This window comes from Danio rerio, chromosome 11, assembly GCF_049306965.1.
Source record: "Danio rerio strain Tuebingen ecotype United States chromosome 11, GRCz12tu, whole genome shotgun sequence".
NCBI lineage: Eukaryota > Metazoa > Chordata > Actinopteri > Cypriniformes > Danionidae > Danio > Danio rerio.
Genome location: NC_133186.1, coordinates 26,292,736 through 26,314,485, shown reverse-complemented (window position 1 = coordinate 26,314,485; position 21,750 = coordinate 26,292,736). Strand labels below are relative to the sequence as shown.

Below are 21,750 nucleotides of genomic sequence, written 5' to 3'. Positions count from 1 at the left end.
ACTTCTTTTAGTTTTTTATATACTTTCTTTTGTTTTGCCCTTTATCTTGTGTATCTAATGTGGATATTGTGTAAAAGAACTGTTCCTTTTAATGTTTTCTAAGTTGTATTATACAGTTTCTTGAAATTAATAATAAAAAAAAATGATGATTTTTTCCATTAATGTAATTGAAAAAGCATGGTTATTCATTCGAATATTATTTTTTTTATTCATCTGAAGGTTAATCGATGGTATTGTGTTGTATTTCCTATGCAAAAATAAGACTGTATTTCAAATATATCAAATATCAAAATAATGCTAAAATAGTATATTACCATATAACTAGAAACACTCATGCTTGCCTTCACTTACATGCTTCTGCAAAACTTTTTGAAGAGTTTCACTTTCACAGATTTTGCAAGTTGAGACTGATACAATACAGCATGGGGAAGCGTACCGCTGCGTTTCATCATATTTACTCTCAAAAGTGTCTTTTAAAATGCTTTCAGCTGACAATATGAATCACAATTGATCAAATGCGAATTCTTTATGCACCCATGAATAATTTATCATCAAATGGGTGCTTGATGCTGTTTTTAAATAATTCATTACTCTGAAGAAGGCCGGCATCACACCAGCTATGATGATTAAAAGAAAACAAAATACATCTGAATCGATAGTGGACTGGAAATGCTTTTAATACTTAGATAAAGCAAACTAAGTTATGACTGCATGCAGCCCCGATACGAAGCAAGACTCCACTGCTCATTACATTACAGAAGTCTGCTGTAAAGTAACTTTGTTTTTCCTCTAAATTCTTGAAATGGTGCCAGTGACACACAGGAAATCAATTGCAGACAGTGTCTGGCACCTGTGGTACCATGAGCTCTTTCTCTCTCGAGCTCGCACTCTCTGGGAAACAGGTGGGTTTCTCTGACAATCACTTTAGACAGCAGCATATTTTTAGCATGTTTAACCATATCCGTTGATTTTGTACTCTTCGCTAGGGCAAAAAAAAAGAGCACAAGCGATGATGAAATGCATTGTGAGAAGTCATTTCACGATACTTCAAAATAACATCTTTTTATAGTGTATTTGAGCAATGACATGTACAAATGTTTGTGCATTTTTTTTATTTATTTAAAGGGGTAGCGTTTAGCATGTCACAATGTAGCATGTTTTTAGTGACACCAGTGGCTGTTAAATGCACTGCAGCCAACAGTTTATGCCCAATAGGGTATATGCAGAAGAAAGCAGAAGGACTTTTTATTTGTCAGTATCTTGGGTCAACCGATTCCAGTGAACTGTATGCCATTGCAAAATTGGCGCATTTACGGTCTGTTTTCTTTAAAAAAACACATTAAATTACATTTTACCATGTCTTTAAAGTATTTGCATTTATTTTACTTCAGTAATTCCAATGGCGTTTCTGTGCTTGTCTGCTAATCTTGACGGCACTGCATGTAAATGGATTTTTCATCTTGGTTTACGCTTCAACAACTGAATGAACGCTAAAGTCTATTTAACTGATTATATTTTGATTACATTACAGCATCGATGCTGTAAAAGGAACCTTATAAAATTGAACGTTAACCGTTCACTAGAAGTTTATCAGTATGGGAAGAAACTCTAGCTCTGCATATACCCTCTATGTACAGGAGACTGAACGTTATTTAATGATCTAATATACTAACTGCATTTTTTTTCTCTTTAAAAGCCGATTGAATAATTGTTTAGTAAAAGACTGATGATCATCTAGAACATCTAGAAGCTGTTGAGAATGATGGTTATGAATATGTATTTATATGTAAATATATGCTGCACAGTTTCATCTCAATAACAAAATAAACTAGAGACAGCATCTGATCATGGCAATGGGGGTGTTTGCACATTATATAGACACAATATGCACATATTTGGCATATATCAGGGATTAAAAGTCTGTTATAACAGTTTGATGAGCAACACAGGCCTATATTTGAGATTATACATATATGGTATTGTGAGAATTTATATGTATGAAGGGTTCAGAGCAAAAAGTGACATCTGAAATTTTCCTCTAAAAGTTGCGTCTTTTTCAGCCTCCAATATTTATGTTCAGTTATTCCACTTTTAAGGCAATGAAAATAACCTATTATTTATTTGCTATAACAGTACAACTACTGAAGTTACACAAAAAAGCCTGAGAAAAATTATATGTTTAGATGAAAATCTCAAATTGCACTTTGAGGTTTTTGCATCTGAACTCTTCATATATTTTTTTATATATAATCGCATGAAACATTACATTGTCTAACATTATGAGCATTTTGTTTCATGTCATAAAATCAGTAGTGGACGAAGTACATGAGCAAAATATACAGATACTCTAATCAAATAACTGAATCATTCTGACCTGTTCAAGTGTTAAATAGAGACTGGACACTCGTTTGACTGGGTTCTTTGAATCAATGAATTGTGAATTGTAGACACGCTCTGACAGAATCATTTGATTCAGAGAATCATTAACTGGTGACTCACTCTGACAAATTCATTTCAATCTGTGATTGAATCCTCAAATGGAGACTCGCTCTGACTGGATCAACCAGTAAATTACACTGTAAGTACACTTCCAGTAAATGTACTGTTAAATACATTTTCTGTCAGATGCTAATGGAACAAAGGAGTCCAAATATCACTCAATGAATCAAAGAGAATTCACACCAACATAACAAATGCTTGTGCTAAATCCGGTCGAACTGCTCTTTGAAGTACCACTTGCAGATGACTTTTTAACAGTGTGGTGTAAGTTGCTCAAAATGAAAGTGATAAACTATACCAGTATGAACCTGAACTTCAGAGCTGAAGCTGTATCCACTGTCCATCATGCATCTGCCAAAAGGACAAAGGAAGTCAAGGTTAATGAAATCTACAGTAGACTGAAGTCTGCATGTCTGGTTGCGGTCTATAGGCCTCTGTAATGACCCGCCGGCCTCCATTCCTCTCTTCCCCTCGACCCCCGCTCTTTCACAGCAGCGTTTATATGGACAACAACCAGGGCCTGGAGAGATTGGACCTGTCCTTCACCTTCCTTTAATCCTGCTTTCACCCTGCTAGACCAGTTATCTAGACCTCCAACTTAATTTAAGAGAAAAGCAGAAGTGATGACCAGCAAGCCGATGCTCTGAACTGACCTTTGTAGGTTAACTAAACTAATATTGCGCAGGTCTGCTCTCTCTCGCTATATTTGTTTTGATCTTTGCCCTTACATGCTTGTATGGGTTGAGGTTTACTACGTGAGCACTTGGTTGAGGTCGTGAACACGTGGACTTTCACAGTGAGGTTTACACAATGAACCTCCATGAGGGAAACAGAAACCAGAACACTAAAACAGACCGTCTGAGCTGCAGTAACAGAAGACTGACTTCAAAATGATGGAATGGTGTAAAATACGGAATAGGAATTGTTTGTTAGACCAAGTCAGCAGTATATAAAACCATTTTTTCAAACTTTCCTATTATGGACAATGGTGGAAATCAAATTTTAAAATATTGACATTTCTTAAAAGCTGATTAAAAATAATAATAATATTAATGATAATAATAATTCCTTGCAGCATCTACCTGGATGACGCAACAGCAGCCATATTACACTAGGCCGCACACCACACACCAGCTGATTGGTGGAGAGGAGAGTGATGAAGCCAATTATGATATGGAGGCCATAATGGAAAGTAGCCAGTGGGCAAAAAAACGTACTCTTTTTTTGAAGGACATCCTGGGATTTTTAACGACCACAGAGAGTCAGGACCTCGGTCATCTGAAAGACTGCACTCACTGAACAGTATAGAGTCCCCATCAATATACTGGTGTGTTAGGACCCACACAGACTGCAGGTAGAGTAGCCCCTGCTGGTCTCACTAACACCACTTCTGGCTGCAATCTAGCTTTCCTATGTGGTCTCCCATCTACTGACTGGGCACAGCCCTGCTTAGCTTCAGTGCGCGACCATGTGAGAGTTGCAGAGAGCTAGCTGGCAGATAATACATGCCATGTATGAAACTAAAGTAAGGTACATGTGTTTTACTTTTTAAAATATATACTAATATATATTATAAGTTAAATATTCTAAAAAAAGAGATAACTTCAGAAAGGTATAGACAGATGTTCTGTTTAAAACCAGATAATGTTTTATGTTATTTTATTCATTTAAATATTCAAAATATCTCATTTACATATTAAATAACTTTTATAATATATAGACTACACTACACTGGTAGCCATTTTTGTTAACTACACAATATTTAACTATACTACTAACTGTATTTTACTGTAGGACAGTTATGCAGTATGTTACAGTATTTAAACTTGCATTGTAAAAATTATTGTTTATTTTACAAAGCTGTAAATACATATACAGCAAATGGTGCTGTCAATGTAAATACGGTATTTTTGCTGTAATTCTTTTACAGTAAGTTAATGATGAACTGCTGCCAGTAAGTTAATGTAGATTCTACAGGAATTTTTTAACAATGTACACATACATAGACTACTACTACTACTATTATTATTTATTATTGTGTTATATTAATATTGATATATATATATATATATATATATATATATATATATATATATATATATATATATATATATATATATATTAGATTATTACAATATCTGGTACTTACATAGTTTTAAAAATATTTTCCCATTTTATGGAGTCAGATATAATTGAGTTATATATATATATATATACAACAGTTCTGTCTAGTTCTCGAATCTGATTGGCTGATAGCCATGCGATATTCTGCAATATCAGAATGTGTACATCCTCCTCACCCTTCTATATTATTCCACCAATTTAGAGTGACAGCAGATCAGTAAACTCACTAAAGATTGACATATATTTCAGCTGTCGGACAACATAATGTACTTTTGAGAATATAGCTGTTTAGATTGCAACTATGCAGTTTATTTTTAAGGATAGTTCCTATTTAAAATATTTATAATTTCTAGGATACAGCGCGTCGGTATCCATCAGACTTTGCATTGTACAGAGCAAAGATGGTTGACATTGTCTTTTCTCAAGATGGTGACAGAGGCCGCATAATGAGCCCTTAGAGCAGAGAAGATCAGCGTATTTATAAACTACGGCTGATCAAAACATTATGTAATTGGTGAGTGACATTTCAAATTGATCTCTCTCTTTATTATGTTGCAGTGCTGTATTTATACCATATAATTGTAATGTATTGAGTGCAAGATGGAACTCACATATCTGGAATGTGTGTATTTTGAGTTGGCCAGTCTTTGTATAATCCTAAATTACTTTTTGGTTGGGCATCTGTTTGTTTAAAATGAGTCTCCTGTTTTCTTTACTGCAGACTAGTCAGTAAAAACAAATAAATAAGAAATGTCCGCATGTGTTTAGTGTTTTTCCTTATCGCAAACACAACAGTTATCTGGGAGTGATTATGTTGTTTTGACTTTTTTGGAGTTATTTATTATGATTTCTCAATCACAACAGAAAAATACAGGGAAATCTCTATAGACTGATGCCATTTCATACTGTTCAGCCTTATAATCTTAAAATGTCAGCAAAATCACCTGTTTTGTCATCACTTTAGATATTACCCTAGAGAATCATTTAAATACTAGCTCTAAAATGACGTTGGTAAAGACTGATCGGACGTTAGCGGCAGATGTGAAAGAATGGGGGAAGAAAGTAATTCCTCGTAAAAAAGGAATTTTACGTGCTTGATTTTCTTTTTTTATAAACACGATTAGGCTATCAAACTGTTGTCTAAATACAAGATCACACTCGTAGCAGTGGGATATGAATGTATATCATCACTGGTGGGACGATAAGGCACTCGACCTGCATCGTATATATTATATTATATTATATTATATTATATTATATTATATTATATTATATTATATTATATTATATTATATTATATTATATTATATTATATTATATTATATTATAGGTGACGCAGTGGCGCAGTAGGTAGTGCTGTCGCCTCACAGCAAGAAGGTCCCTAGTTCGAGTCTCGGCTGGGTCAGTTGGCGTTTCTGTGAGCTTGCATGTTCTCCCTGCGTTTGCGTGGGTTTCCTCCGGGTGCTCCGGTTTCCCCCACAAGTCCAAAGACATGCGGTACAGGTGAATTGGGTAACTTAAATTGTCCATAGTGTATAAGTGTGAATGAGTGTGTATGTTTCCCAGAGATGGGTTGCAGCTGTAAGGGCATCCGCTGTATAAAACATATGCTGGATAAGTCGGCGGTTCATTCCGCTATGGCGTCCCTAGATAAATAAAGGGACTAAGCCGAAAAGAAAATGATTTAATGAATATTATATTATGAATTATATATGATAATTATTAGACCTCCTTTGAATTTGTTTTTCTTTTTTAAATATTTTCCAAATGATGTTTAAAAGAGCAAGAAATTCATCACAGTATGTCTGATAATATTTTTTTCTTCTGGAGAAAGTCTTATTTGTTTTATTTCAGCTAGAATAAAAGCAGTTATAATTTTTTTGTAATACAATTTTAAGGACAAAGTTATTAGCTACTTTAAGCAATTTTTTCCCCGACTGTCTACAGAACAAACCTGCCAAATTAACCAAATTTACCAAGTTAAGCCTTTAAATGTCACTTTAAGCTGTATCGAAGTGTCTTGAAAAATATCTAGTCAAATAATATTTACTGTCATCATGGCAAAGATAAAATAAATCAGCTATCAGAGATGAGTTATTAAAACTATTATGATTAGAAATGAGTTAAAAAAAAAATCTTTTCTCCGATAAACAGAAATTGGGGAAAAAATAAACAGGGAGTCTAAGAGTTCAGAGGGGCTAATAATTCTGACTTCAACTGTATATATATATATATATATATATGCACACACACAACTTATAGCAAATATTAAATAATATAATATTTTAATTATGATATTACATTTTTACAATAAATATCGTGTTAATGTTAAACATTTTTGCTTCACTAATTTAATAATATTATTTACTCATATTTTGTATGTTAATAGCCAAAAATACAATTTTAAGAATATTACATGAAGATATTTTGTCAATTTAAATAAAAAAAAACTTAATTTGGACAACTTTAAAGACACTTTGTTTCAATATTTAGAATTTTTTCTCTCAGATTTCAGATTTTTAAATAGTTCCTAATATCCTAACAAACCAATGATCATTGAAAAGCTTATTTATTCAGCTTTCAGGTGATGTATATAGATGAACTGTGATACTGATGTTTAAAGAGAAATAAGTTATGACTGATTTTATGGTCCAGGGTCACATATGAACATTGTTTATATTATTATTTAATTTTAGCCAAAAATGAATGTATAACATTTATTAAAAGGCTTGAAGTCTCCTACAAAAGAGGTGTTAGACATTCTATCTCCAATCACAATTAAAATCCAGCATCGCAAATGTCAATGCACTTCTGAACGGCACACGACTCTGGTATTTACTCTTTTGTTTTTTTATTTTCATATTGGTTCAGACTGTGGGCTGGAGGGGGAGTTCATCACACCCTGACGGTGACCCACACAAACCCAGTCGACTCTGGGGAGTAAAGCTGCGGTCTAGCTCACCTTTAAAGACAGCGCTGGTTCAATAACAGCGGCAGAGAAGCTTCACACATGCATCCGATATTTCAGCGGCTCTTTTGCTGATCAGACTGAAATGGGAACAATTAGGTGAGTGAAACACTGCATAGATTAACAAGACGGAGCCTCCCAGGGTCTGCTCCAGCTGTCACGCTTTTCACAATCTATCTGCCCCAATTCCCTTCCAAATCCCCCTCGTCTCCCCACTTTTGGCTGCAGGGGAACGAAGGGGGAGCAGACGGAGGAGGGGAAGAGGCAATGCCCGCTTTTAAAGAGGAGGAGGAGGAGGACACTTGGAGCCCTGCCATCTTTTTTTTAATTGAAGTTTTTATTGATTTTCTGCAAGGTTGGTAACAGCCTTATTTACAATGAAATTATATGAAAGATTACAAGTTTAAGCACACTTTACAGGTCAACATATAGAGAATACCAGAAAAAGCAGAGTGAGATTTTAACGTTTTAATTAAATGTTAAATAAATGTCTTTATTTTACTGAATTATTTGTTATTTTGTATATTTTGAAATCTAATGGTAAAATTAGACAAATGTCTAATATAAGTAAGTCATATTTCATATAAATTTTTATTGATTTACTGGAAGGTTGTTAACAGCCCTTTATAAAATGTACACTCAAGAAAATAACTCATTGGATGAACTCAATTTAATTGAGGGCAGAATTTACATCCAATAAAATTGTTTAGCACCAACTACAAAACAACTATTTACACAATTAAATGCAGCTGAGCTGCTCCAACATAATTTTATCAAATAAAAGTTGAAATACATTTGTATTTTTATTTAACTTTAACTCAAAGGTCTGATAATATCGTTTATGTTTATTATGTGTCGTATATTTTGAAGTCTCATAGAAAATTTGAATTTTGAAGTCTCTTAGAAAATTCACAATAAAACTATGAGACATTTTTAAGCGTATTTCATGAGTTACAGACAGTTACAGACTGATCTCAGAACTAATTTGATGCAAAACTAATGTGAGCAAAATCACCTGTTTTTTCATCACTTTAGACATTACGCTAGAGAATCATTCAAATTGAAAGGGCGGAAAAAAGTAATTCCACGTACAAAGGGTTTTAAGTCTCTGTGTTAGATTTTCTTTTTTAAATACACAATTATGCTGTCGAACTGTTGTATAAACACAAAATTAAACGCGTAGCAGTGCGCTATGGCTAATTTTAGGACAGTTATTGCTCACTGAGCAAAGCAACAAGCTGTATTTTTTCCTATTAAGCTGCCAACACCCAAAGCATGGGTGCTTCTGCAACCAAAACTCAAAGCATTACATGAAAATCTTCTAAATCTTCAATGAAAATGAAAATGAAACTCTAACAAGTCTTTTTATCAACTATAAACACGTGAGATTACTTTTATTGTCAACATTTTGCTCTCTTAATTAGGGGTGTCAAAATTAATTGTTTATTAGGTGCACCGCGATGCAGACACGGACAATTCGGCATCAGTTCAGTATTAATCATAACCGGTTATTATGTACTGACGTCATTTATTTCTAATGCGCTCTGTCGCGAGGGAGGTGAGCACAAGTATTTACAACACTCAGCCAACTTAGGGCCGGCCCGAGGCATAGGCACCATAGGCAAATAGCCATAGCGCCAGGGGGGCGCCAGAAATGAGCGCAGTTCAGTTGGTTTTGTTTTCGATATTCCTGACACACATTCAGTTACAGACGGCAATAACTCAAAAACCTCTTACCCTAAAAAGATCTAAAGTGTGTTTCCTACAAAAAGACAAAGCTGGTTGTGTTTTACAGCTGTCTTTGTTATTTTTCACTCGACATTACGAGCACTGCTCCGTTTGAGCCCTCGCAATATGTGTTTAGCCGGGAGAGCTCGCGCTGAGAGGAGCTCTCAGTAAGGGACCGTCGGAAAAGTGCTTCTTTTTTTTCATTTTTTTCATTTTTCTGCTCCGCTCAGCGCGAGCTCTCCCTATTGCGAGGGCTTAAGTGTGTGTGTGTGTGTGTGTGTGTGTTTGTTTATTTGTTTGGTGCTGTCTATGTTTGTGTATGTGTTTGAATAAAAGACAGTGTGGTGCTGTGTGTCAGTGTGTTTATACAGACAGCTTCTTATGGCCTCCCCCTAAAATATAACACTGAATATAGAAAGCAACGTCAATGCACCGTGATGCACCGAGATATCGAAATGAACCGATTAGAAGGCATGATAATCGTAACCGAACCGAACCGTGAGACCAGTATATGTTCACACCTCTACTCTTAATTCAATCCCACGCAAGGCATGCTGGGAACTACAATTCCCCTAACAAGATAGTTGGACCAATACAATTTCTTTATGTTGTCCCAACACAAAATGCTTAAGTTAACTTGATGGTTTATGAATGTAAGTGGATTGAACATAAAACAAATAAAGTGGCTAAAAAAACGACAAGAATTGTTTGTTTCAACTTATTTAAACAGGTAGTTTGATCAAGCAGCAGTAATCTTTTTTTTTTTTTTAATGTAAAGATAACACATTTTAAGGCACATTTTGCAGTACAACACAGTGACAGACAAAGAAAACTATAAAACATTACGAGTCAAGCTCTATTATTCATACCCCTGCGACATATGTATACACTGTAAAAAGTGAAAACAAACAAATTACTTCCACTTGTTACAATTAAATGGACTAAGTTTGAAAAACTTAATTTATAACAGTTTTCACAAAAAAAAGGGTTAGTTCTTTTAGGTGTAACAAGTTTTAGTAATGTATTTAATAGAAAAAGAATGGAAAAGTGCACACAGTACTGTACAAATCATTTCCCATGTTAATATAATAATAGTACTTTTATTACAGTACACATAATTTTCTTCTCATGTTAATATATTAATAATAATACTTTTAAGTTTTGTGGCAAGTGCAAGTATTGTCCGCTATTAATGATAAATTACTTGTTACACCCAAAAGAACTAACTTAATTTATTACTGAATATTATCATAATTTAGGTTCGCCAAACTTAATTTGTTTAACTGTAACAAGTCAAAGTAACATGTTTAAGTTTTCACTTTTAACGGTGTATATAATAAGAGGAAAAAAAAGAAAACAATTAAAATTTCCAGCATTGTATTAACCTACTGCTTTAATTCTAGTGCTTTCACTGACTGTCAGTATCTTAAGAGCCAGTGTCTCAGCTGTTGTTGTCCTAACCATACATATTTTATATAATTTGGAAAGAGTGTCATCTATAATATCTAACATAATTTAAGAGTAAAATGGATTTTTGAACCAATGCAACAACTTTGAACATCCTATACATACAATACATACAGGTTATACATACAATAACCTGTGCCCACAATGGTTTGACAAAACTCAAAAATACAATATAAAAATGTGACAGTTTCCAGTTTATATTTATATCAAAAGTCATAATTTCAAATTGACCTTACAAAACAAAACAAAACAAAATGACATCTTACGTTGGCGTCAAAAAACCATCTAAAATTTATTATAGGACTGTTCTGTCATCAATGTTTCACATGTTTTTTTACACCAATGTTAGATGTCAGTTTGATGTCCTTCTGATATCAAGGTAGTTTACATTATTGTAGAGATACCAAATTCAGTGTCAATTTGCATTTGAAACTTTCAAATCATTAAAACTTTTCCTATTTCTTAATATTTTACTTAAAAATTTAATACTTTGGTGAAGCAGTGGCGCAGTAGGTAGTGCTGTCGCCTTACAGCAAGAAGGGCGCTGGGTCGCTGGTTCGAGCCTCGGCTCAGTTGGCGTTTCTGTGTGGAGTTTGCATGTTCTCCCTGCGTTCGCGTGGGTTTCCTCCAGGTGCATCGGTTTCCCCCACAGTCCAAAGACATGCGGTACAGGTGAATTGCATAGGCTAAATTGTCCGTAGTGTATGAGTGTGTGTGTGAATGTGTGTGTGGATGTTTCCCAGAGATGGGTTGCGGCTGGAGGGGCATTGGCTGCGTAAAAACTAGCTAGGCACTAGGGACTAAGCCGAAAAGAAAATGAATGAATGAATTTAATACTTTTTTGTATTGTTGTGTTGGTGATCAAAACTGCATCAATATGTAGATGTCAAATCAATTTGCATAGTTGATTTGTTCATTATATCACTCTTAATGTCAATTTGATGTTGTTGAGTCAGTTCAGTGCTGTTTTAAAGGATGGGACATAAAAAAACTGTTTGTGCACTAACTTGACATTCAAAACAGGTTTGCCACTTATTCGTAGTTTGAAAATGTTTCCAAATGTCCTTTCTGAATGTACTTGCTAACAAACTGTGCAGCTAAAGTTGCCTCCTATTGACTTTCACTGCATTCACTGAGATTACAGCTTTGAAATTAGATTTACCTTGAAAACACTTACTGTCCACCTAATTCATAAATGCACATTTATTATGACTTTATGGTCAGGTCATTTACATTCAAGGTTTTCTGCAAAGATATGAGATTTGTACCAATAATAAATATAGCAATAACATGCATTTCCATTAGTTTAATAAACTTTAACAGCTGCATAAATGTAGTCACTAACCATTCAGAAATGTCCTGGTTCAGTTTAGATGGTCTTTTTCTCTATTATCGTCTGATTATAGTTTGAACGTAATGCTTTAAAGCACTACAGCTCATTTTATTTACATTTTATTTACATTTTACTGACATTTTCTATGAGATTTAATTGCTTTGTTGTTTCTGGAGAGTCGGAATAGCATGTAAAGGCTCCGCCCTCTTCTGGAAAGCAGCAGCTCATTTGCATTTAAAGAGGCACACACAAAGATGGTGTATTTTTGCTCACACCCAAACAGGGTGTATTTTGAGCTGAACCAACATGATCACATGATTTTGGGAAAACCAGAAATTAGGTTACCATCTTATGAAAAGAGGCATAATACGTCACCTTTAAATTCACCTTTTTCACATCATGTGTGGGACTATGACAAGAGATTGGAGCCCTGCCATCTTGATTCTGTCTGTTCGCTCAGTATCTCTTTATGGCTGACTGATCTCTGGTCCACGAGTCTGAACAACTGATGCTTCACAAGACTGTAAGAGAAAGTAAACAGGCGATGAGTGGGAGAATTCACCAGCCTAACATCTGTTTCATAAGTATGACTCACTGAGGTTTTAAATACTAAGCACACCCTTCAATTTCACACATACACACACACACACACACACACAGAGAGAGAGAGAGAGAGAGAGAGAGAGAGAGAGAGAGAGAGAGAGAGAGAGAGAGAGAGAGAGAGAGAGAGAGAGAGAGAGAGAGAGAGAGAGATGTCCTCCCACACAGCTTTACTGTCTTCGATTTTTGGAATTAAAAAGGGCAAACCACAACAAACAACACGTCTTCACCTACATAAGACACAGTGATGATCAACGAATGTTTCCTGGTTCACATGCAGAATTACAGTCAAAAGCAGGAATAAAAAAAAACTTAGTTTTCTACTTTTAAACACAGCAGGCCAAATTATCTGTATTTGTTTGTTTTGAGCTAGTATGCTCTGTATATGTATACTGGGAAATTTGTACAGTATGTGTGTGTAATAGTTTGTGTAATAGTGTAATAGTTGGTGTGTCTGGAAGGCGCGAGTACATCGCTCCACTTGCGCACGCATATTGACATATAATCTTACATTGGAAATAACAAACTTGGCGCGGAAAAGACGCAATATGTGAATGGTCCGCTGCTATAGTTAATCCAGTGTGCGTGTGTATTAGCCTTGGTGTATAAGCTCGGAACTTTAAACTAGCACACAGGTGGAATAATTTTGTTTAGTTGCAGCAGTTTTGTTCCGTGCAACAGAAACGCAGCATTGAGAAGCCTTTACAAGTAAGTATTCAAAAGTTTTCAGCTGCTCGCGCCACTCGCCTAATGTCAGATGACTCACGCTCTACACAGCCTTCAACTGCAGCTCGTGCTGTATTGAACAGACGCACGCCACTTCATAACTATAGCAGCCGTTTGTGACTGAAATACATTTATTTTAGTGTCTTGGCCACCAACTGAATAGCCCTGGAGTACAGAGCCACCATCAATATACCCCTGCTGGTCTCACTAACACCATATGCAGCAGCAACTTAGCTTTCCTATGTGGTCTCCCATCCAGATACTGGCCAGGTGCAGCCCTGCTTAGCTTCAGTGGGTGATCATGTGAGAGTTGCAGAGTGCTAGCTCCCGGATATAGCACATACAAAAAACAACTAAATAAGTAAAAATTCATTTTTTGTAAATAGTCTTTATTTAACTTAAAACTATGTGTTTTTATATTAAAGGGTCAAAATGTACTGTAAAGCATTAAGAAGATTAATAAATATTATTATAAAAAATGTAACCAGTTACACACATATTCTAATATTGAGACCCTACAGGTATTATACAGTATGATGTACAAAATCAAACTGAATAATTCAGTAATCAATATCAGTAATGGTAAGAAGAAAATCTTTCAAATGTTTTAAATTCTGCCATTATTGACATCATATGGAGACTTTCTGACATGTTTTCCCTATTTTCATGTCATACTGTGATGGGTACCATCAAGCTCTGAGGTTTTCCTCCCCTCTGAAATCTCATGAATTATTCAGGTGAACCAGACAACTGTAATGTGCCGAGAATGAATGCTGTGGGCTGTAAAATTTAGGCTGATTTTAGTGGATAAAGGGACTATGGGGAAAAAATCATGCGCCTTTACTATTCATTAAAGCAATGCTTTTTCCTAAGAGGTGAAAGCACAGGCCTTGTTATTTTATTTATAGGGAGAAAATGAAACAAAACCTCACTTGGTTTTGAACTAGATTAATTAATGTATTGCTTAAGAGAAGAATTGCATTAGTATATCTCTGGTGTCCCCAGAATGTGTCTGTGAAGTTTCAGCTTGAAATACCCCACAGATCATTTATAATAGCTTGTCAAATTAGCTCCTTTTTGGGTGTGAGCAAAAAAAATAAAAAATCTCTTTAAATGCAAATGAGCTGCTGCTTTCTTAAAGTGGGCGGAGCCTTTTCGTTCTATTCTGACATAAACAAAAAAACAAGTGAATCTCATACAGAACAAATGTCCAACAACAATCAATTTTTTAATGTTTTCTCTTGCAGACACATTGTAAATCTTGACCTGCTATAGCGAGTCAACAGAAATGTCACCATGAGTGGAAATTTGCAGATTAAGGATTGGTAATATATGATAAGATTCCTTTCATATGTCACCAGGGGAGCAAAATCTGAGAGACTGTTTTACCACATTTTTGACTTCTTTCATTTGCTGGGTTGGTAGATGCACCAACAACCCTACAGCACTTACATGCACACTTAGGAAAAAATATTCTAAAAAGTACCAAATTAGGATTCTTAAACTTGTAACAATAGCAGAACATTTCTAGTGCTTATCAGACTCCTTTTCATAAGATTTCGTTAAGAACCATGCGTTGAAAGTGCTATATAAGACCATATATAATAAATTTGTCATTAATATTAATACAAAGTCTTTAATAGTTTTATCTTTTTATTTTGCTTGATCTTACATCTTGCAGGCTTTGTCAAGGTTTAAAAAAACATTATAAATAATTTGCATTGTATTGTACTGTGTTGAACTTGTGAAAATAACTATGCTTGAACAACAGTTATTACATTACATTATTATGACTATATTTAATAAATGACAACTGACACTGAATATGAATAAATGAAATGAAACAACAAACAGGAAATATATGCAATGTAAACCAAATTCCAGGAAAATGTGACATTGTCACAACTCTCCATGTTGCCTGTCTGTGCATCATTATGAGTGTATTTTGGTTAAACAGTGCCTTTTTCTCTTCGCAGATAATTAGGTTATGGAAATGAGTTTAAACTTACAATGTGTCTCTTACTGTTGTTTAGGTAAAAAAGTACTGTATATAAAAGCCAAAGTAACAAAAATGTACAGAGTGCTATACCTTCCTAGTGTTAAAAAAAGAAAATGTGAAGTCAGGGGGTCTCTTTATTTAAATGTTTGTGATTGTTTATGCATAAACCTGAGTAATTTTTAAAATCATAAATTCTCTTACTCTGAGGAGAAAAGATGAAAGGTATCCTCAACTGAAGAGTGCTACAAACTAAAAACTGAAGAAAAAAAATGATTGCAGGAAACAAGTTGTTTTGAAAGTGAAAATGTTCAGAAATTATAAGAAATGATGAATTTACTTGTTGAGACAGTCCATGCTGACAGTCTGTGTTGATGGTTAAGCTTTAGAAATCCAGTAATGAGCTGCTTTAGTTACAGATTCAAAAAACAAAAAGGCAATAAATAAATAAAAATTGAGCTTAAAATCAGGATGATATGATTCATATGTGCAAAGTGCAAAAATGATTCCTTTGTGAATGTTTACTCTGTGCAGGTAACATTTAAACTCTGCATGAACCGGGACATTTATTTCAGTATATTGATGTACTTTTAACTGAAACAGAATATTGAGTAGGGGCAGGGCTTTTTTTTCTTTTTGTGGATCATTCACTCATAGCAAACTAACGGTGATGCTGTGCTTGCACCGGACAAGGCACGCATGAAAAAATCACGCTTTTGGCGCATTAATAGATGTGTGAACATTTTGAGTTTATTTACTTCATTCTGTGTCAGATTCACTTTACAATAGATGGGGATTCACATCATGGCTGGGGCTTCTGTCTGCCCATCCGTCTAACTTTGTTGCTTAATGGCTAGCATGAGTTTAACAGGAATAGTAGTTGTGCTTTATGTGCTTTAGGAATGCTGAAAAACAGTGCAGATTTGTGTGGTGCTATGTCTAATGCCGAGTTCAGACTGCATGATTTTCAAAGTAGTCATGTCATAGATGTTTTCACACTGCATGACTATCTGGGCTAGCGTTTCCTCACTGCTTTGTTTACACTGCAAGATGGATCGGCGACAGGGACATTCACATTGCATGACTTTCCTATAGGAAGAATCGCTGACAACTTCGTCCAAACTACGTCTCACAGCCAAAAACACGTAGTATATCTTTTGTTATTAAATACATAATGAGAAAGAAGCCTTTAATGGGGTAGAAAATGTACATATTTGCTCATCTGGGTTTAAAGGGATTTAGCCATTTCTCCTCAACATTGATAATAAACTAATTTCTTTCTGTATGAAACGTCAAACAGACACGGTTGCTCCTGAGTCCTGTCAAACCCCCACTAGTTTTTCCTCCATTTCGTGGGTCCAAATAAACCGAAAAAGAGTGCTTTTAACTTCTCCCCCAGCCTCCCGCTGGCCTGCAGCAGGTATACACACACGCACACACAAGTGAAAGCTGCTCTCTCATTGGCTGTAGGCGATCGCTGATGTTATTTTCAGTCAAAACTCAATTCACACGGCATGATTTGAATCGCCGACAGCTCCAGATATTTAGCATGCCAAATATCTCATAGGCATCAGCGACTCATCGGCGATTCTCCCAGATCGCGTCTTTGAAAGTTCATACTGTGTGATTGTCACTCACGTGTACGAGCAGCGATTTGCCTGTGATTTCAGGCATTTGTCGGCGATATCTCAAAACCTGTCGGCGAGCCAAAATCAGGGCTAAAATCACGCAGTCTGAACTAGGCATTAGTCCACTAGATCCTTTCAGAGATGCACCCTGCTCTGTTAGTTCATCAACTCCTCCAGAAACTATACCTGGATGATGGAGTCTTTCAGAGGTACTTCAAACTCTGCCGAGCCCAGTTTGATGAACTGTTTTCTGGTATCAGCAAGAGGATTTCCCCTCAGGACAGCAACAACAGGCACTACGTCATTATCACTTCCCTACAAGAGCAAACTCATGATTGGTTAACGCGGCACGAATGTCTGCTGAAGCTCAGATTTTCGAGCGTTTCGCATAATATACTCGTTAAGCGCCTTAAGAGCGAAGCGTGCAAAATGCTAAATCCGCACCGTTCCATTCGAGTGAATCACGCCACAGGATGTCTAAATAAACTTTGCACTGACTTAACATGTAAATCGCTTGCACCTGATGCTTCATCCGCATCTGGTGTGAACGCAGCATAAGAGGGGTGTGGTTAAGAATATTATGGCCATCAAACCGATGCGAACAGAGATGGACCACCACTCCAAATGCAAAAGCAAACGGTCAGACTTTGATTAAAGGTTACCAAAATGAACTTTTTTCAGTGGATTAACTTGCACGAATAAATTGTTCACCTAAAGAATAAAAATGTGCACTAGCAAAATAAACATTGTAAAGAAAATAACTGTCTTTTTTGATTATGAAAGAATATGATATGTCTCCTTTAAAAAGAAACAATCTAAACTTTTCTTTAAGACAGAATCAAGTAAACATGCTAAAGAGAGATAAAGATTGATCCTTCTTGTGACCTTTGAATAATACGGAAGTGTTTGAAAGTCTTTGTCTCTGATCTCTGGAGTCATAATCAAAGACTCTGTGTCGGACAGAAGATGTGAGAAGAACTTTATGAATGCTCTTAGGATGAGCCTGAAAAAGTGCTTACCGCTGCATCTCTCCTGCACAGAATGATTTGCATGGAGACTCAGATAGTATGGAGCGCAGATGGCTGAAGGCCTCTTGGCAGCAGGCTGTCTCTGTTTCCCCGAAACGGTGTGAATTCAAAGGGACTTGAGTGCTGTGTTTCCATCTTCATGTGACAGGAAGAGGCAGCTACTTCAGTTCCTTTGTTGTATTATACATTAGCACTATTTAGCTGTTTTCATTCAATAATTTACAAATTATTCAGTGCAGCTAAAAAAACGGAAAGGGAGGCTACAAAAGACTTGCACCCCATCGTCCTTTATTTGATACGAAAGTCTATAAGATTTACCACTTAAACATTTTGATGTAAAATTATGACAAAATCGGAACTATAAATAAAATAAAATATTGATATTAAAAAACCTATGTGATTTAAATTACATTTAAAAAAATATTTATTAATGTATGTCATGAAGTGTATGATGTGTCATGTTTATCTGAAATTTGAAAACCTTGAGGTAAATTAATCCCTGACAAATACAAAAAAATAAAATAAAATAATGACGACAACAACAGACTCTTACAGGCAGAATCTCTATGAAGAGTTGTGTGGAATATCTGTTGTCTAATACTGTCTGTAAATGCTAATAAAGTCGGTGCTCCTCCATATCTCTCCCTGACTGTATGGATAAAGTGGTGCAGGATCAGTGGCTCCGCTTTGGTCTGCCGCAATCAATCTGACATTTGTTTTTTTGATTAGCTGGTCTATCAGAGCTTACAGACGTGAGCCTCCGTGTCCCGTTTCTGGCACTCCAAGCTTTTTACATGGAAATGCATTGTAATTACTATGCTGCATGGCAGTGATATTTATTCAGGGATAAGTGAATGGCATGGGACTTAAAGCGGGCCGCTTTTCAAAGGAGCTAAGATGAGATGAGATGAAGTGAGAGAAAGAGGGGGTGGAAGAAGCGAAAGAGCGTGTCTGGATAAATAAAAGAAGGTGCTGGTAGTGGATGTGCTGCTGAAGTTATGAACATCTGTTTAACAAGTCTAAATGTACAAAAAAATTGCATAAACTCATATCTGTAAAATATAATTAAATAAAATACAATAAAATAAAATAATATCAGTATGATTCCTCAATATTTTTGCAGTCTTTTAGGCATTTATCAAAACACAATAGAATAATACAGTAAAACGATTTTACATTTTAAGACACTTATTCTTATAATGACAATGATCTATTATAGATCATTTTAATATGATGATTTAGTGTTAAAAAATAAGTTTTGATTACCAGTGTCGTTGCTTAATTTGTTTGTGTGTAACTCATAAAACTTTTTAAATATTACACAATGCAAAATTACTCTCAAACTACAAATTATTTTTAAAGTTATAACAAACTTAAAAAACCATCCTAGCAAAAAACTAAGTTGCAAAAGCTAGAAAAATTAAGTTCTGGTAATTAAAAAATTTGTTGCTGTAACTAGACTAGAAAATTTAAGACGTAAATTAGGTTGTGGTAGCTAGAAAAATTACGTGACGGTAACAAGAAAAATGTAGTTGCTTTAACTAAAGAAATGCAAGACATAAGAACTAGAAAAAATTAAGTTGCTGTAACTAGAACATTTCAGTTGTGGTAACTAGAAAAATTAAGTTATGAGAACTGAAAGAAATTAAGTTGTGGCAACTAGAAAATGTAAGTTATAAAATTCAAGTTGCAGTAACTAGAAAAATTATGTTTCACTAAATTAAGTTTCTACTTACATTTAAGTTGCAGTAACTAGAAAAAAATGTAGTTGCTTTACCAAAAAATGAAAGTTATTAGAACTGGAAAAATTAAGCTACCAAAAATGTAAGTTATAAAAATTCAAGTTGCGGTAATTAGAAAAATTTAAATGCTGTAACTAGAAAAAAATTAAGTTGTATCATGTTGAGTGCTAGAAAAAAATTAATTATGAGGACTAACTAAAAAAAAGTTTTGAGAACTCCAAAAATTGAAGTTGTAATATTTTTAGGTGTACGTTACCAAAGATTTAGTATTGCTGAATACATGTTGTTTATTGCTATCCATTAACAAATACATTAATGTATGTGTAAGTAAACATTAACTAAGCTGTTCTAATATGCTGTTAGATTATGAGTAAGTTAACATTATCAAAGATTATGTAATGTTAAACAAAGTCATTGTTCACCATTGGATCATGTTATCTGATCTTTAATTGACATGTTAATATATGTCTGGTTCGCATTAACAAAGATTTGGTGTTTATTGTTATTTCATGATCAACTAACTAACACAACTTTATTAAAGTGTTACCATTTTTGTAAATGTAAAAGTCCTCTATCCAGCAAAGAAGGACTAAATTAATTCAAACCATTAATATCTTTCAAAAATTAAATCTTACTAATACACAAACCTTTGATTAATGGTAGAGGTACAACTTTATTTAATAATTTCAAATATTGTCATTCTAAAAGGTTTTGAATACCATAACAAATCAAATTTTTACTAATTAGGTGAATGGGTTATTACTGATTTGTTAAATAGGACAAAGCACTTTGTCAGAATCGTAACCTAAATGTAATTGATAAGAACTGTTTTCAACTTTAGATAGATCAATAAAAATTCAAATGTCAGTAATGCAGACACATTTTTATCAAACAATGAAAAAAAACAAATGTGTGTAAAAGATTAAAAGATCGTTTGTTAGTTAGCTTTCCTCTGCTGTTAATTATACGTGTAAAATCCCCCAAGTGTAACACTGAGCGAGTAAGTAAAAACACAAAATGCAAAGCAGTCCATTTCACAAACAGCAAATCAATATACTGAACAGACATACTGATGTCAAAGCAATTATCTGATCTTATGGACCACAACCATAAGAAGCCATAACCACTTCATGTATAAATACAATTTAAATGAATTAATAAATAAATTAAATAAATGAAGGTATGATTACATTAATTAATATATGAATGGATAAACAAACTAATAAATAAATAAGCAAATTCAAACATTTTTTTGGACGTATTTGTAAGGTCAGTTTATAAAGTCCCTTACACTGACAAATTTTGTATTTATTAATTAAAACTCCCAAAAAGTACCCTTTCCTGAAACTAATGTACAAATTACAAATGAATAAGCTGAAATGAATAGAAATGAAATGGCAAAACGGTATCAATAAATAATGTACAAATATGATCATTTATAAACATATAATAATAAGATTAATATAACATATAATAATAATAATAATAATAATAATAATAATAATAATAATAATAATAATAATATAGTAATATAAAAGAATAGGTCCCACTTTATATTAAGTGTCCTTTACTATGTACTTGTATCAAAAAATAAATACAATGTACTTACTGTGTTCAAAATGTATTTGAGTACACTTGTGGTGCTCTTGAGTTGGGAAAGGGGTTGGGTTATAAACAGGTTTGGTGGTATGGGTAGGTTTAAAGGTGGGTTAAAGTGTAAGGGATGGTCAGCAGTGTATTTACAAATGTAATTACAGAAGTTAATAACAGGAGTAGTTACATACAGGTATTTATTCAAGCATAAGTACAAAGTAAATACATGTATTTACACAATAAGTACATTGTAACAAACTATTAATTCTTATGTAAGTACATATTAGTTAAGGCCACTTAATGTAAAGTGGGACCAAA

At 34.4% G+C, this 21,750-nt stretch overlaps 1 protein-coding gene and 1 long non-coding RNA gene across 50 annotated transcripts in view; one reads left to right on the top strand and one right to left on the bottom strand.

The window, feature by feature from the left end:
- The window catches only part of pnp4a (purine nucleoside phosphorylase 4a), a 253,971-nt gene that overhangs the window by 49,818 nt on the left and 182,403 nt on the right, over positions 1-21,750 (bottom strand). For 9 of the 49 annotated variants that reach the window (XR_012386750.1, XM_073915729.1, XM_073915730.1 and 6 more), the window contains 2 exons: positions 12,507-12,640; positions 2,798-2,850 (listed from right to left, as the gene is read on the bottom strand). The exons of 3 other annotated variants lie outside the window; for them this stretch is intronic. The gene's annotated coding sequence lies outside the window, so the exon portion shown is untranslated. Of the gene's footprint in view, positions 1-2,797; positions 2,851-7,585; positions 7,672-12,494; positions 12,641-21,750 lie in introns of all 49 variants that reach the window. 37 more of the 49 variants (XM_073915711.1, XM_073915716.1, XM_073915718.1 and 34 more) reach the window with 10 other exon arrangements.
- LOC141376608 (uncharacterized) lies at positions 821-10,007 on the top strand. Its single transcript, XR_012387166.1, has 3 exons — positions 821-902; positions 7,495-7,690; positions 7,820-10,007. It is a non-coding gene; the product is annotated as an uncharacterized lncRNA (long non-coding RNA).